This window comes from Callospermophilus lateralis, chromosome 6 (genome assembly GCF_048772815.1).
Source record: "Callospermophilus lateralis isolate mCalLat2 chromosome 6, mCalLat2.hap1, whole genome shotgun sequence".
NCBI lineage: Eukaryota > Metazoa > Chordata > Mammalia > Rodentia > Sciuridae > Callospermophilus > Callospermophilus lateralis.
In genome coordinates this window covers 8,094,171-8,107,459 of record NC_135310.1, presented here as the reverse complement: position 1 = coordinate 8,107,459, position 13,289 = coordinate 8,094,171, and the positions used below count along the sequence as shown (strand labels likewise).

The following is a 13,289-nucleotide window of genomic DNA, read 5'->3' as shown; positions in this document are numbered from 1 at the left end:
GAGGCAGGAGGGTCACAAATTCGAGGCCATCCCCAGAACTTAGCAAGACTCAGTCCCATGGAAACGGGAAAGGGTCTGGGAGTCCGCCCGACAGCAGTCTCCGGTGCATGGCTCTTGGCTTAGAGGTGGTTGATCCCAGAGATGGTGACAGACCTCCGGGGTGGGAAGCAGGCCAGATGGGGGTCTGTGAAACTGGGCTTGGCAGGCAAGCAGAGGCATTTTCCACTTAAATTCCTTTGCTACCTTGTGTTTGTCAACAGATTTTCAAGATAAGTATTTCTCTTTTAAAACCTTTGCATTCATACAAATGTGCTCAAAATAGAAACATGACTCAAAAACCAAGAATATTCCAAAATATTCTAACACAATTATTCACAGACAACACGAGCCACCCCCCAAGCCCCTCAAATGTGCTCAGTACCAGTGGGAACGGATGTCCTGTGGATCCTTCCAGATCTGTGTTCCTTTGCACATATGCCAGTGTGCCACAGCCGTGTGTGTGTGTGTGTGTGTGTGTGTCTCATGACTCCACAGCTGCTTGTCACTGGGCAGCACGACGACACCCATACCATGAGCAAGCACAAGTTATCAACTCTGCCGCTAGACGTGTGGTGGTGGCTGGTACCTTGTCCCCTACCCCTGTCACCAGCACTTTGCATTCCACACTTCCTATGCTGTGCTGCTGGTTCTTGGGCTACAGTCTCAGAAACGGAAGCCCAGGTCAGAGTTCTGCCCGTCTTTGCATCATTCATGCATATTTCTGGACCACCCTCCCCAGACGTGACAACCTGTACCCCACCTTCTCAGCAGCACTGAGCAAGGTGATCCTAAACCCTGGGGCAAGATAGGAGGCCAGGCCGAGGGCAGACTCCTGTTTTGGCTTGTTCCCCTCTAAGGGGGAGACTCAGACACTTCCACTGTTACTCATCTTTCTTCTTTGGAAATCTGCTCCTCCACTGTCTCATTTTCTCTTGTAGTGTTGACAATCTCAGGCCTGGCAGCCCCAGCTAGGCCCCTGACTCCTGGGCATACACATGTCCATGCACAGCGGTGCTTGCTGGACCTGAGAATCATGGTGGGGGTCCTCAGGCTGCCCCCTCCCAGAGTCCCCTTGGCTGTCATGAGAGAACGCACCCCGATGTGAGCAACACTCATGCTTGAAGAGGACCTTTCTATGGCTCTGCCGAGGGTCCCAGCCCGTGAGCACGCCCTCTGTAGAAGTCAGATGCTTAACAAAAATTCAGTGTCTTTCCATCCTGCTTCCTCCCAGCAGGCCTGGGTGTGGTGTGGTGTGAGCCATGGTGTGAGGTCTGGTCATGTGAGGTACAGGGGCCAAATCCTGGGAGCAAGGGATATTGCATGGTGAACCCCAGTAAAACTCAGCAACCCCCAGGGGCACAGGGAGACCTGAATGTTCCTGGTGAAGGTTTGTACTGTGAATTAGGAACAGTCTCCAGGGACATCTCTGACATCTCAGGAAATGTTCTGGGTTAGAAAATGGATCCTTCAACCCACCCCTTCAACTCCTGCAATGGAAACTGCCCAGTGGAGAATGCTCCTGCCCACTCTTCCTCTACGGGGGGGGGGGGTCGAGGGCACAAGGGTCGAGGTCAGTAAGTGGACTTGGTGGCCATCGTTCCTTGCCACATCTGTCCTGGGAGGGCTGAGGCTTCTTGCTCACTTGTCATCACAGGGTGGCCACAGGACATGCCTGAGATAGGGCCACAGCAGCACCTGGCGTCACAGTGCCTGCCCCAGAGTTGGGGCTCATCTTCACCCTAGACCAGTGGCCACTTCAATCCACAGGAGATGGAGGGAACCAGGAGGGTCCCTTGGGTCTGCCCCTCCACTGGCCTGGCAGCCCAGGACCAGATGGATCCTCAGCTGTGCCTACTAGAACTTTGAAGAAGAACTAACGCCAGTCCTCAAATTATTCCACGAAACAGAAAGGGAGGGAACACTCCCGATTTCATCCTATTGTGGGAACTATAAAGTGCAGGGTCCACCTTCAGAATACAGTATTTAGGCGTAAACACAAAGGGATGCAAGAAAAGGAGGAGAAGTAGAGTGGAAAGTCACAAGCAGTCACCCTGGAGGGCAGGAGAGCCCAGCCCTGGAGGGCAGGAGGGGAGGGGGAAGGACGGCCGCCAACAAAGATAGACCCAGCAGTCAGGAAGACGCACGTCCCATGGCACTGACCCATGGGGAACCAGGGAGGGACCGGGCACTCAGGGAATGAAATCGATTGTTCCTGCTGTGGGTGTGCCTGCTCCCCAGACGCCCAGTCTCGCAAGATTGGCAGTAAAAAGCCTTGATTTGTGACCCTTGTGTCTCTCAGTCCATCCTTTGGGTTTGGGCAGGTGAGTGTGTCTAACATTATGAGGCCAATATCCTCCTGATACCCAAACCAGGCGAGGCACCTCAAGGAAAGATATCCCCAGGAAGGCATTTCAGACCATATTCAGAAACACACTAAGAAGATCATACTCTTTGATCAAGTTGGTTTCATCCCAGGGATGCAAGGTTGTTTCAACATGCATCAGTAAAGATCATTCACCACATAAATAGAATTGAGGAAAATCAAATGATCATTTCCATCGGTTCAGAAGAAGCCTTCAACAACATCCAGCACCCACTCATGTTAAAAATGCTGAGAAACTGGGGATAGAAGAAACTTAGGTCAACATTATAATGGTCTGTACGTCAAAGCCAAAGCCAACATATACTGAACAGAGAAAACTGAAAGCATTTCCTCTAGGATCAGGAGCAAGGCAAGGATGCCCACTCTCACCACTTCCATTCAACAAAGTTCTGTAAACTCTAACCACAGCAATCAGGCAAGAGAGGGCGATAAAAGTGAAATAATAGAAAAAGAAGTCAAATCATCTCTGATGACATGATCCTGTATCTAGAAGACCCAAAAATATCTCACTGGAAGTCTTTCAGAGCTGATAGATGAGTCCAGCAGTGTAGCAAGATACAAGGTCAACACCCCTGAATCAATACATTTTCTATACTCCCAGAGTAATTCTGCTGAGAACGAAATCAGGAAAATCATCCCATTCATTATAACCCCCCAAAGCAACCACAATAGCAAAGTAATAAATCTAACCAAGGAGGTGAAGTAGTCTATCCTTAAAATAAGAGAACCCTGAAAAAGAAATTGAAAAAGTTGGAAAGACCTCCCCTCCCGTGCAGGATGAGTGTCAGTGTGCCATACTACCAAAACCAACACGCAGTTCCCATCAAAGCGCCCACGACCGTCTGCACAGAACTTGATAAACAGTCCTAAAGTTGACAAGGAAGACTGAAAAGACCCAGAACAGCGGAGCCATCCTGAGGTGGGTGGCGAGGCAGGAGGCGTCTCAACACCCGATCTCAGACTGTGACCGAGAGCACAGTGACAGAACCAGCATGGCCCGACACCAAAACAGACGTGAGTCAGTGGAATGGAGTAGAAGACAGAGCACACTCACACCGGTCCAGCCCTTGACATTCAACAAAGGGCCAAAAACATACGCTGGAGAAAAGACACCCTTTTAACAAACAGTGCTGGGAAAGCTGGGCATCCACATGCAGGAAAATGAGGGGATCCCAACTTCTCACCTGCAAAAAGCCAACTCAAAGTGGACCAAAGACTTAGGATCAGACCAGAAACACTGAGAGTGCTAAAAGAAAGTGATGGGCCCAGGAACCAACTTATTAATAAGACCCCTGAAGCTCAAGGAAAAAACCCCCAAGAATCAATAAGTAGGACAGCATCAAATAAAAACCTCCTGCACAGCCAAGGGACCAAGAGCACAAGAAAGCCCAGAATAGAGAAGCTCTTTGCTCACTGCCCTTCCAGACTACATGGGTGGCTCAAAAAGCAACACACAAAACCAACAATCCAACCAATAAATGGGCAAGAGGACTAAACAGAGCTTCTCACATACAAGAAGACGTACAAATGGGCAAGAGACATGCAAATAAATAAATAAATAAATAAATGGAAAGTTCAGCATCCCTAGCAATTAGGAAAATGCAAATCAAAAACTACACTGAGATTTTTATCTCACTCTAGCCAGAATGGCAGTCATAAAGAATACAAATGACAATAAATGATGATGGAGAAATGGGGAAGAAGGTACCCACCTACGTTGTTGGTGGCACCAAGCTATTCCACACCTCAGTACTTACCCAAAAGAACTAAAATCGGCATACTATAGAGATAACAGCCACTATAATGTCTGTATCAGAACAATCCACAATAACAGATTATGGAGCAAGCCCAGGTATCCATAGACAAACGTATAGAAACACAAATGGATAAAGAAATGGGATATATGTACACACAGTGGAGCTTTCCTCAGCCATCAAATAGAAATCACAGCATTTGCTGATAAATGGATGGAACTGGAGAAGAGCATGCTACCTGAAATGAGTCAGGCTGAGAAAGTCAAAGGTCAGACATTTTCTCTCATTGTATGGAAGCTAGAGAGAGAGAGAGAGAGAGACACAGAGAGAGAGACAGAGAGAGAGAGAGAGAGAGAGAAATTGAAAAGGGGGATCTCATGAAAACAGAAGGGAGACTGATAAGAGTAGATCTCAAGGGGACTGGGGGAGGGAGGGGAGGACCTGGAGTGCCGGGGAACCAACGGTCCCACATTCACCCTGGGTGACTGTGCCCCAGTGGACCCGTTGTGTGCACCGTTACAACGTACTGTTTTAAACATAATGATACAGAGGGAGATCAGTAGAGAAGGCTCAGGGGAGGGCAGGGGAGGAAAAGGGCGGATTGGGAGGGAGACTGACGGGACTAGGTTGTGTGCGTGCACACTGCTTTGCCTCCTGTGAGCAGCGTTCAAGGGCTGCAGTCTGCCTGGAAGAATCGGAACGGAAAGCTGCTAGCACTTCACGCTCATCCCCCGCGTTCACGTAGATGGAGGGGCAGCCCAGGTGTGCACCTGCAGGTGAAGGATAAGAAACACCTGGGAGCCCGGATGGACGTCATCAGCATCAAGACGCCCTGGATCCGACCCCAGTGCAGCAGGGACGCCCAGCAGGCGTCACCTCAGTGAGGATGAGTGCTCAGGGAGTCTCAGGAGTCCTTCAGGCTGATCCAGGAGCTGAGGCTGGCTCCTGGCCTGGCGGGGACACTGCGACCTGCAGCCTGGGCTTCAGAGAGGCAGGGAGAGTAGGCTCTGGAGATCTAGCGGTGGGGCCTGCTCTTGCAGCACTGCAGCCTGTAAAACCATGCAGTGCGGGTACCAGGCACAGGAGGTGCTCTCACGCCAACAAGGAACCGGAGCAGAATGAGACAAAACCCCAAAGGCTGTGGGGTCCCTGTTTGTGCCACAGGGACTGCCTCCTCAGGGCCCGCCTGGTTTTGTTCTGCTTCGGCTTGTTTTGTCCAGCGTCCAGCAGGGGGCAGCCCCGGCCTGCACACGTGCCCTGGCCTGAGCTGCAGGTCTGAGGAGGCTCCTCCTGGGGGCTGCTGTGGGCACAGGCTCTCTGCCAGGTCCCTGAGGGTCTCGGCCCGCGTCCTGCTCTAGTGAGCACCATTGCCCGGGATGCTACATGGAGCACTTTCTTGCACAGAGGACAACACGGCTCCCGGGCCGCCTCAGTGAGTTACAGGGGAAATCCACAGGAAGTCTGCTGAAGTTATGGTCGCCTCTCCTCTTTGGCCGACGAACGTAGAGTATTCACACGGAGATATTTCTTCCAAATTATTCTGAAATAACAGTAAAAGTGTAGAAACCTCAAGGCAGGTGGGCTACTCCTTCTCTGGAGCCAGTGAAATGTCCCAGTGCTAATCTAATAAGCCTTCGTCCTACCCAGAAGTTAGGGCAGGGAAGTCACGCTCGCCCCGCCTGCCCGGCCATTGGGCAGGGTCCTGGCCTCCACCCAGGATGTGATGACCAACACAGAGGACTCTCAGAGACACGGAGGCTGCCAGCTGCCGGCCAGAGGCCCCCCCACTGTTGCCTTGGGAGCTGTTGGGTCTGGTCTCTTGGGACGGAGTCCCATCACTCGTAGGTCCGTGGAGCTTTCCAGTAGATTCCTGAAAAGCAGCACACCCTGCTATGAGAAAGGCCCCTCTGCAGCTCACAGCAGGCCCCAGAGGCTTCGCCCAGCACCCCCCCCCGCCTTCCCTCAGGGACTGAGCCACCCCCTGCACCTCCCTCCAGAGTGGGTGCTTCCTCTACTTGCCGCGTTCCCACCACGAGTGGTGCATTCTCCTACCTGTGGAAACTGGCTGTGATCCTGGTGTGTGGTTAGGGCCTGAGCCGTCTGGGAGAAGCTCCTGTTGATGCAGCAGGTAACGTGACTAGACGGTGAGAGCTGTGACCTGCCCTCCATCCCGGCTTGAGCCGGGTGGTGCTGAAGGCAGGTGGACTGGCTGGAGGTGGTGGCCCCGGGCTGTGCCCTGGAAGGGTGCGTCTCCCTTGTGCCCTTCCCCTGGGCCCCTCTGCTTCATGGCTTCCATGTCCTGAGCTGCTTTCCGCCATGATGTTCCACCTCACCTCCAGCCCAGAGCAGTGGAGTCGCCCATCCGTGGACTGAAACTCTGAAACCATGAGCCAAAATGAACTGTTCCTTTAATACTTGCTCTTGTCAGGTCCTTGGGTCGCAGTGACAAAGAGCTGACTAACACCTCTTGGGACAGTGATCACTGGGCTTTGAGCACGGCTTTCCCAGGACAGTGGCACAGTGAAGGTCCCTGGAGTGGACTCAGGTCAGCTCACGCTCCTAAGTACCCGGGGGATCTGGAGAGCCTGGTGTGAAGGAAGCGTGGCTTAGCTCAGACCGCGGCACTGTGTCCCGTGTAGGAGTGCCACCATCAGGACCCAGGTCCCTGCTGGGTGGAGGAGCCAGTCACTCTTCACGGTCTCTTTCCTCTTAGCCAAGGTAAGTGACAGGACTCTGGGGGACTTTGGTCACCCTACATGCAGCCCATGCCTCCTGAAGTCCCGGCAGTGGCTCTCAGTACCTACTGTTCCACAGCTCAGGGACGTGCATCACTGGAGCCCTGGGCTTGAGTGGCTGCCCAACCACGTGGAGGGGGACAGAGGAGGAGGCCAAAGGACACTCCGTGGAGGGTGTGCAAGCGGGTGGGAGACAGGACAGGGAGCACAGGGATCCTGTTGGGATGGGAAGGTTTGGGTACAGCTCAGGCTGGGGGGAGAACTAGGGGAGCCCACGCACAAGTGGTGACATGAGAACTGGAAATGAGTGGGGGCTTCTCAGGGTGAGAGGGGTGGGGTTGTGCCAGGCAGAGGAGGAGCAAAGCTGATGCACAGTGTGGGCCCAGGAGTCTCCTGTGGCCACTGGAGCTACCGTGGGGAAGGGCAGCTCAGATAAGGCGGTGGACAGCTGTAGCCACATGGCGACCACTGGTGCTGTGTCCCCTGGACACCCCCGTCTAGCTATTCCAGGTTGTCTCACAGAGAGCCTTTGAGTTATAAGGACACGCACCCCTGTCAGTGTTATGGAAATTCTTGGGGATTAACGGCTGCCCTCAGAGCCAGGGGACTGTGCATCAGCCTTACTGATTGCCAGAGGGAGTTTGCGTGAGATGAAGTCAAGAGTCTCCGTCTAGAGTCCTTAGATGTGAGGTGTCCCCCAAACTCACGTGTGAGACGATGGAAGGTTAGGCTTGGGTTCTGAGAGACTTAACCCAGTCGGTGAAAGGATCCCTGATGGGATTAGCTGAGTGGTGACTGCAGGCTGCAGGAGGTGGGTCACTGGGGGTGACCCTTGGGAATACATATTTGGGAGCTGAACCTAGTCTCTCTCTGCTTCCTGATCATGTCCTGAGCCACTTCCCTCCGCGACACTCTTCTGCCAGGATGTCCTGCCTCACCCTGAGCCCAGGAATGGAGCCAGCTGTCTGAACACCTGAACCATGAGCCCCAGGTCAACTTTTCCTTCTGGTAGCTCTTCTTGTCAGGACTTTGGGTCGTAGCAGTGAGGAGCTGACTAAGACCTCTCCAAATCTGCTACAAGCTTCAGGTAAGAACTTGCTGGAGTCATGACACGGCAACCTGCTTCTTCAGCTGTGCATGGAAATTCTCAGGGGAGAATATGGTGTACTCCTGGCTTAAGTCCCTAAAAACATCCTGCATTGGTGGCAAAAGTTCCAGGTTTCCGTGTGCCTGCTGAGGGGTGAATGGCTGAGACATCTTGCTCTTGGTTCTTACTGCAGATGGGTCTCAACCGTGTCCCACGAGTTAGATTTAGCCTGAATAAGGAGTAGCTTAGAAGGCCTCAGAAGCCATTGCTGCTCCAGGGCTAATGATCTACAAATAAACAGGTGCCTAAGGAGACGCACTTAGGCGCTTTTCAACTCTACCCACTTGGGCTTTGTGGCACGTAGGGAAGGCAGGGCCATGTGTCTCTCTTGTGCCTGATTTAAGTGCTTGCTGGATATGACAGAAGGATGCCCACCTGTTTGTCCTTCTGTGAGACGAGTTGGTGACCTTACGACTGTGTTAGTCAGCTTTAAGTTGCTGTGACAGAAATACCTGACAAGAACAGCCTAGAGGGAAAGTCATTTTGGGCTCATGGTCTCAGCGGTCTCAGTCCATGGACAGCCAGCTCCAGTCCCTGGGGCTCGAGGTGAACATCATGGTGGAAGAGGGTGGTGGAGGCAAGCAGCTTAGGTCATGGCAGAGAGGAAGCAGAGAGAGACTGTGGAGCCAGAGCCAAGGTAGGGTCCCTAAGGATACCCCGCCCCCTGCTCGGTGATGGCTTCCCCCGGCCATGCCGCACCTCCTGCAGTCACTGCCCACGAGCCACTTGAATGGCTGATCCACCAGATGGATCATCTGCTGCTGCGGTCCAGCCCTCGCGGTCTAGTCGATGCCCCTCGGAGCGGCCCTGATCTTTTCAGGGGGCGCCTCATATCCAGACCCTGACCTTGGCTCGTCCTCTCACTTGGAGTCTGTAAGCTAGCTCTCTTTGGGCGCACCAGTCTGACTGACTGAAACCCCAGACATCTCTGTCGCTCACAGCTCTGAGGGGTCCTCAGAACCAGAGCCTCTGGCGCCTGCAGCCTTTGCCCCAGACCTGGGGGCTCGTGGGCCTGCCCTCACTCTGCGGCCCTCAGGCTCCCGAGCAGGGCTGCTCCCAGGGGCGGCCCTCTGCCCCGCTACCCTCCACAGGCTGACTCTCCACTTCCCTCAGTGCGGGGCCACCCCGCCCCAGGGCCTGCCGACAGCTTTGCACCCTGTGCTGATCTCGCAGGAAAGCCATGCGGCTCCAACACAGTCGCCTCCTCCACAGCAGGTGACAGGCGCTGGGAAGCGCAGGCCCCAGGGCCTGCCTGTCACTCAGGTCTTCAGGAGCCAGAGTGACCCTGGAGGTGTGGTGCGATGTCTGAAGCAACAGAAGGCCCCACCCGGGCCCTCCTCAACTTGGTGAAAATGTCACAAAGCCGTCACTGTGACATTCCTCTCTCGGTCGGCTGGGCCCTCTGACTCCCGTGTAAGTAAAGAAATCTGCAAACGCATGCAGCGCTATTGTCCCCGAGTTACTCTGTTGGCTCTGGAAGCAGCTGCACCTAAGTTAGCCATCGGCCTCAGGCAGGGAGGGACACGGGTTGGTCCCCAAGCGCAGAATCCCACAGAGCCCAGACGGAGCCTTAGGAATGGGTCAGACAGGCCTCCAGCTTCTCAGTGCTGAGGTGAGGGGCAGAACCATCCAAAGTCCCAGGGCTTCCGGAACGACACTTTTGCCCTCTGGAATTTACACATGGGCACTGACAGTTGGGCAGCCCAGCAAGCTGCCCCGGGGTTGTCGTCAAATGGTCTCCGTTTCTGATTGTCCAGCTTTCTACCCAAGGCTGCCTCCCATCATGGCTGGACCATCTTCCTGGTAAGGAGACTGGGTGGGAAATGCCAGAACTTGTTTGCTCTGCAGAGTGTCCTGTGAGGTGGGACAGAGTCTGCAAAGTGCTCAAGGCGTCAGTCCTGCTCCTTAGGCAAGAGTCCTCACCCTCACAGCAGAGTCCAGCGCTGTCTCTCAGACAGGTGACACAGCGCCCTGACTCAGCCTGAGCCATGGAAGAATCCTGTTAAATGGTCTCCTTGTGAGCAACACTGACTTTAAAAGTTGAAGTCTTAGTATATGGAAATGTCTTTCAAATGTTCACATCAAAAGATGATTTCATCTTTATAATCAATAATTTAAGAAATTGCCAGTGAAATCTCTCTCTCTCTCTCTCTCTCTCTCTCTCTCTCTCTCTCTCTCTCACACACACACGCACACACACACACACATTGTCTTTTAGCTCATTGCCCTGGGGGCTGTTTGAAGACCCCATCTGAGGACCAGTGATGGGCCGTGCTGAGTCTGGACTTGCAGGACAGAGGACTCCAGTTAAACTCAACCTGGCCACTGACCAGCTCTGAACATCAGGTGGGCTGCTAAACCTCTCTGAGCCCCAGGCTGCTTTTCAGCAGAGAGGGGTCCCTCCTCCTTTGGGTGGTGGTGAGGGTCACAGGAAGCATGGGTGGGTGCGGGGCCCATGACAGACACCCACTGAGAGCACTGCTGGCTGAGCGCTGGTGGAGCAGGATTCGGAGCCTCAGTTCTGAGATGAGCTCCGTGATCTCTAGGACTGACTGTGGCTTGGGCAATAGCTGCTTCTGGGCTGTCAGCGTGGAGTCCTTGGGCTTAGGGAGAGCCCCCAGAGGCCATGCCGCTCTCTCTGACCTGCAGGGGTGCCCCTCAAGCTCACCCAGGCTCTGCCATGCCCGAGGTCCTCCACCGAGGCTGGTCTGGCGATGCCCGTAACCCAGATGAGGCTCTGGTGGCATCCCCAGGTGCGTTTGTGCCCGAGCAGGCAGAAGCATCGACCGCCTTTCACTGCTGGTGAAAAGCTGAGTGTAGAAGAGGCAGGGCCATGTGGTCTTGCCCGTGAGTCGCCGATGGTGCCCAGAGCTTCCGGAGGCCACTTTCCCTTCCTCCCAGCCTGCTCCTCCCCCGGCCCAGCCCAGGTCCACAGACATCTGGCAGCAGAGCTTCCCTGTGGTGTGGGTCAGAGGCAGCAGCTGACATCCAGCTCCCAGTGGCCCCTTTGCCCCATCCCTGCCCGCCCTGACCACTGAAGTTGCATCGTGCCTGGAGGAGCACGGGGGAGGATTTGCTCCTGCTGGACGGCCCTGGCCTCTGCACACTCCCTGTGAAAGCCGCTGAAGACAAGGGCCAGCAGCGGGAAGAGTTAGGGTGAGCTGCTCAGACTCGCAGGACATTCCAGAGAACTCCCTGAGTCCCGCCCGGCAGCGTGGCTTCTGGTTCCACTGCTCTGGTGAGAACAGGAACGAGGTGCTGTCTTTTCTCCGGCAGTGGAACCTCAATACCAGCGTCCTGCCACACATACACCTGCCTTCTTAATTGTCACTCCTGGTGTCCCTGCTTCTGAGGACACACCCTGCCTGTGGTGAGGGCAGCCAGCTCTCCAGGGGCAGTGGTGAGCCCACCGTGGCTTCGAGCATAATTTTACCCTCCAGAGAATTCTTTTTAAAGCCTTAAGTCCATCAAACAATGCACAAACTGGAAAAAGCTGTGGAAAATATGTTAATTGCTCTGTGGAGAAGCCCCTTCAGGTGAGAATCAAGGACAGGGACTGGTTCCGGCATGCCAGGTAACCTCCCGCTCTCGCTGCCTGAATGGCCACCACTGGAGGATAAGGAGTGCCGTTCCGAGTAGGGCCTGCTGGCTACCACTCCCACGTGTCCTGCAGAGGGAATCCTAAGGATCTCAGGCTCTGGCTCATGCGGCTGGGCTGACTACCTACACTTGCACAAGTCGGGGTGGCTGAAGCCCTGCGGTTGGTGAGCCCGGGATACTCCAGGTGCCACCAGGGAGTGGTGCCCTCCCGTGTGGCTGGGCTCAGGACACACACCAGCTTGGGGACCACGGCTCTGACTTCTTTGCATTAGTCCTCCTCTAAGGAGGACGCACTTGATGACGCCAGCGGGACTCCCGGGGACGGCCACCAAGTGCTGGCACCCACTGAGTCTCCTTGTCCCCTCACCCTGAGTGTCCTGGACAGCATCATGACAGGGCCTGTCTTCAGCCTGTCGGAGCCTCCAGCACCCCACACTCTGAGGGGATGTGCTGCGCCTGAGCTTCCCTGAGCAAAGCAGGTGGACCGTGAACCGATGTGCCCAAGGCTCAGGCACCCTGAGGGCTGGGAGCCGCTGGACGTGGTACAGCACCAAGGAGGGCGAGAGCAGGTTGCCATTGAAAACACCCCAGTCAGTCACCCAAAGAGGCCTCAGAAGAGGGGACAGAATCTTCTTTTCGGCAATTTGTGTGATTAATTTTAGCATCCTAAAATACCAGGGCCTGGTTTCTGTACCTGACTTGGGCTCCTACTTGTGCCTGAGCTTTTGGGGTTGGATTCCTAGTTGCATGAGCTGTAGACAGGGGCTATCTGGCTCACCTGGGCCAGGGACTCAGGTGAAGAGGGGGCTCTTCCAGGGTGGTCTCCAGCGGTGGTATGTCAGTGGCTCAGTCGGTAAGTGGACACCAGATCGGACAGGCCTGTTTTTTCCTGGCAGAGGGAGGGGTGGGTGGCCCTGTGCTGCTCCCTCTCCCCAGGCCTCCCGGCTCTGCTCTTGGCGGGAGTTTCAGTGACAGAGGCTCTTGCTGTGCCAGCTGGAAGCATGCTGCTCCGCTGGTTGTCTGCCATGCCTGCTGCAAGGCCACCAGCTTGGCAAACCTTGGTCAGAGGCGGATTGTGGATGCGAGGGGCCATGACTGGTGGTCCCTGTGAGGACTGAAGTGCGTTCGGAAAGCCCAGTTCATTAAGGTACCAGGACACTTTCCATCATTTCCCTTGTGTTCATGTGGGATGCGTCACCTCCAAGGTTATCTGATGGATTGCTTCCTGCCGCCCCTTTGAGGAGGGCTGGCCTTGATGGCATCTCAGTCCATGCACTGACCTCACCCTTGGTCTGCCGCCTCCCTGGGTGGGGAGCACATTTCTCCACCACCACGCCATTTTTGGAAGGAAAAACTTAAAGAATGGTTCTCATTATTTAAAGGTCTCAAATTGCACAATTGAAGAAGCTAAGAGTCACACTCTCAGGGCCTGGCCTGGTTGGAAGAGAGTCTGCATTTTATGTCCCTTGGTCATTGGAATGTTCTGGATGTGCCGTGGTCTGTTCCAGAAAGCAAAAACCTAAGTACTGGGGAATGTTTGGGGAAATTATTGGAGCTTAGCTCAGTATTATTTAGTGAGCTGGGGGTGTGATGGTGTGGTCAGATGTTTCCTTGAAACTCAGCTGAGGGCA

The 13,289-nt window shown here is 54.5% G+C and overlaps 1 long non-coding RNA gene across 5 annotated transcripts in view; it reads left to right on the top strand.

Moving 5' to 3' along the window:
• LOC143401042 (uncharacterized) overlaps positions 1-10,360 on the top strand; it is a 125,322-nt gene extending 114,962 nt beyond the window's left edge. For 3 of the 5 annotated variants that reach the window (XR_013155500.1, XR_013155505.1, XR_013155503.1), the window contains 3 exons: positions 6,605-6,894; positions 7,835-7,998; positions 9,271-10,251. This is a non-coding gene — a long non-coding RNA (uncharacterized LOC143401042). Of the gene's footprint in view, positions 1-6,604; positions 6,895-7,834; positions 7,999-9,270; positions 10,252-10,276 lie in introns of those variants that run through there. The other 2 variants (XR_013155502.1, XR_013155501.1) reach the window with 2 other exon arrangements.
• The last annotated feature ends 2,929 nt before the right edge of the window (positions 10,361-13,289 follow it).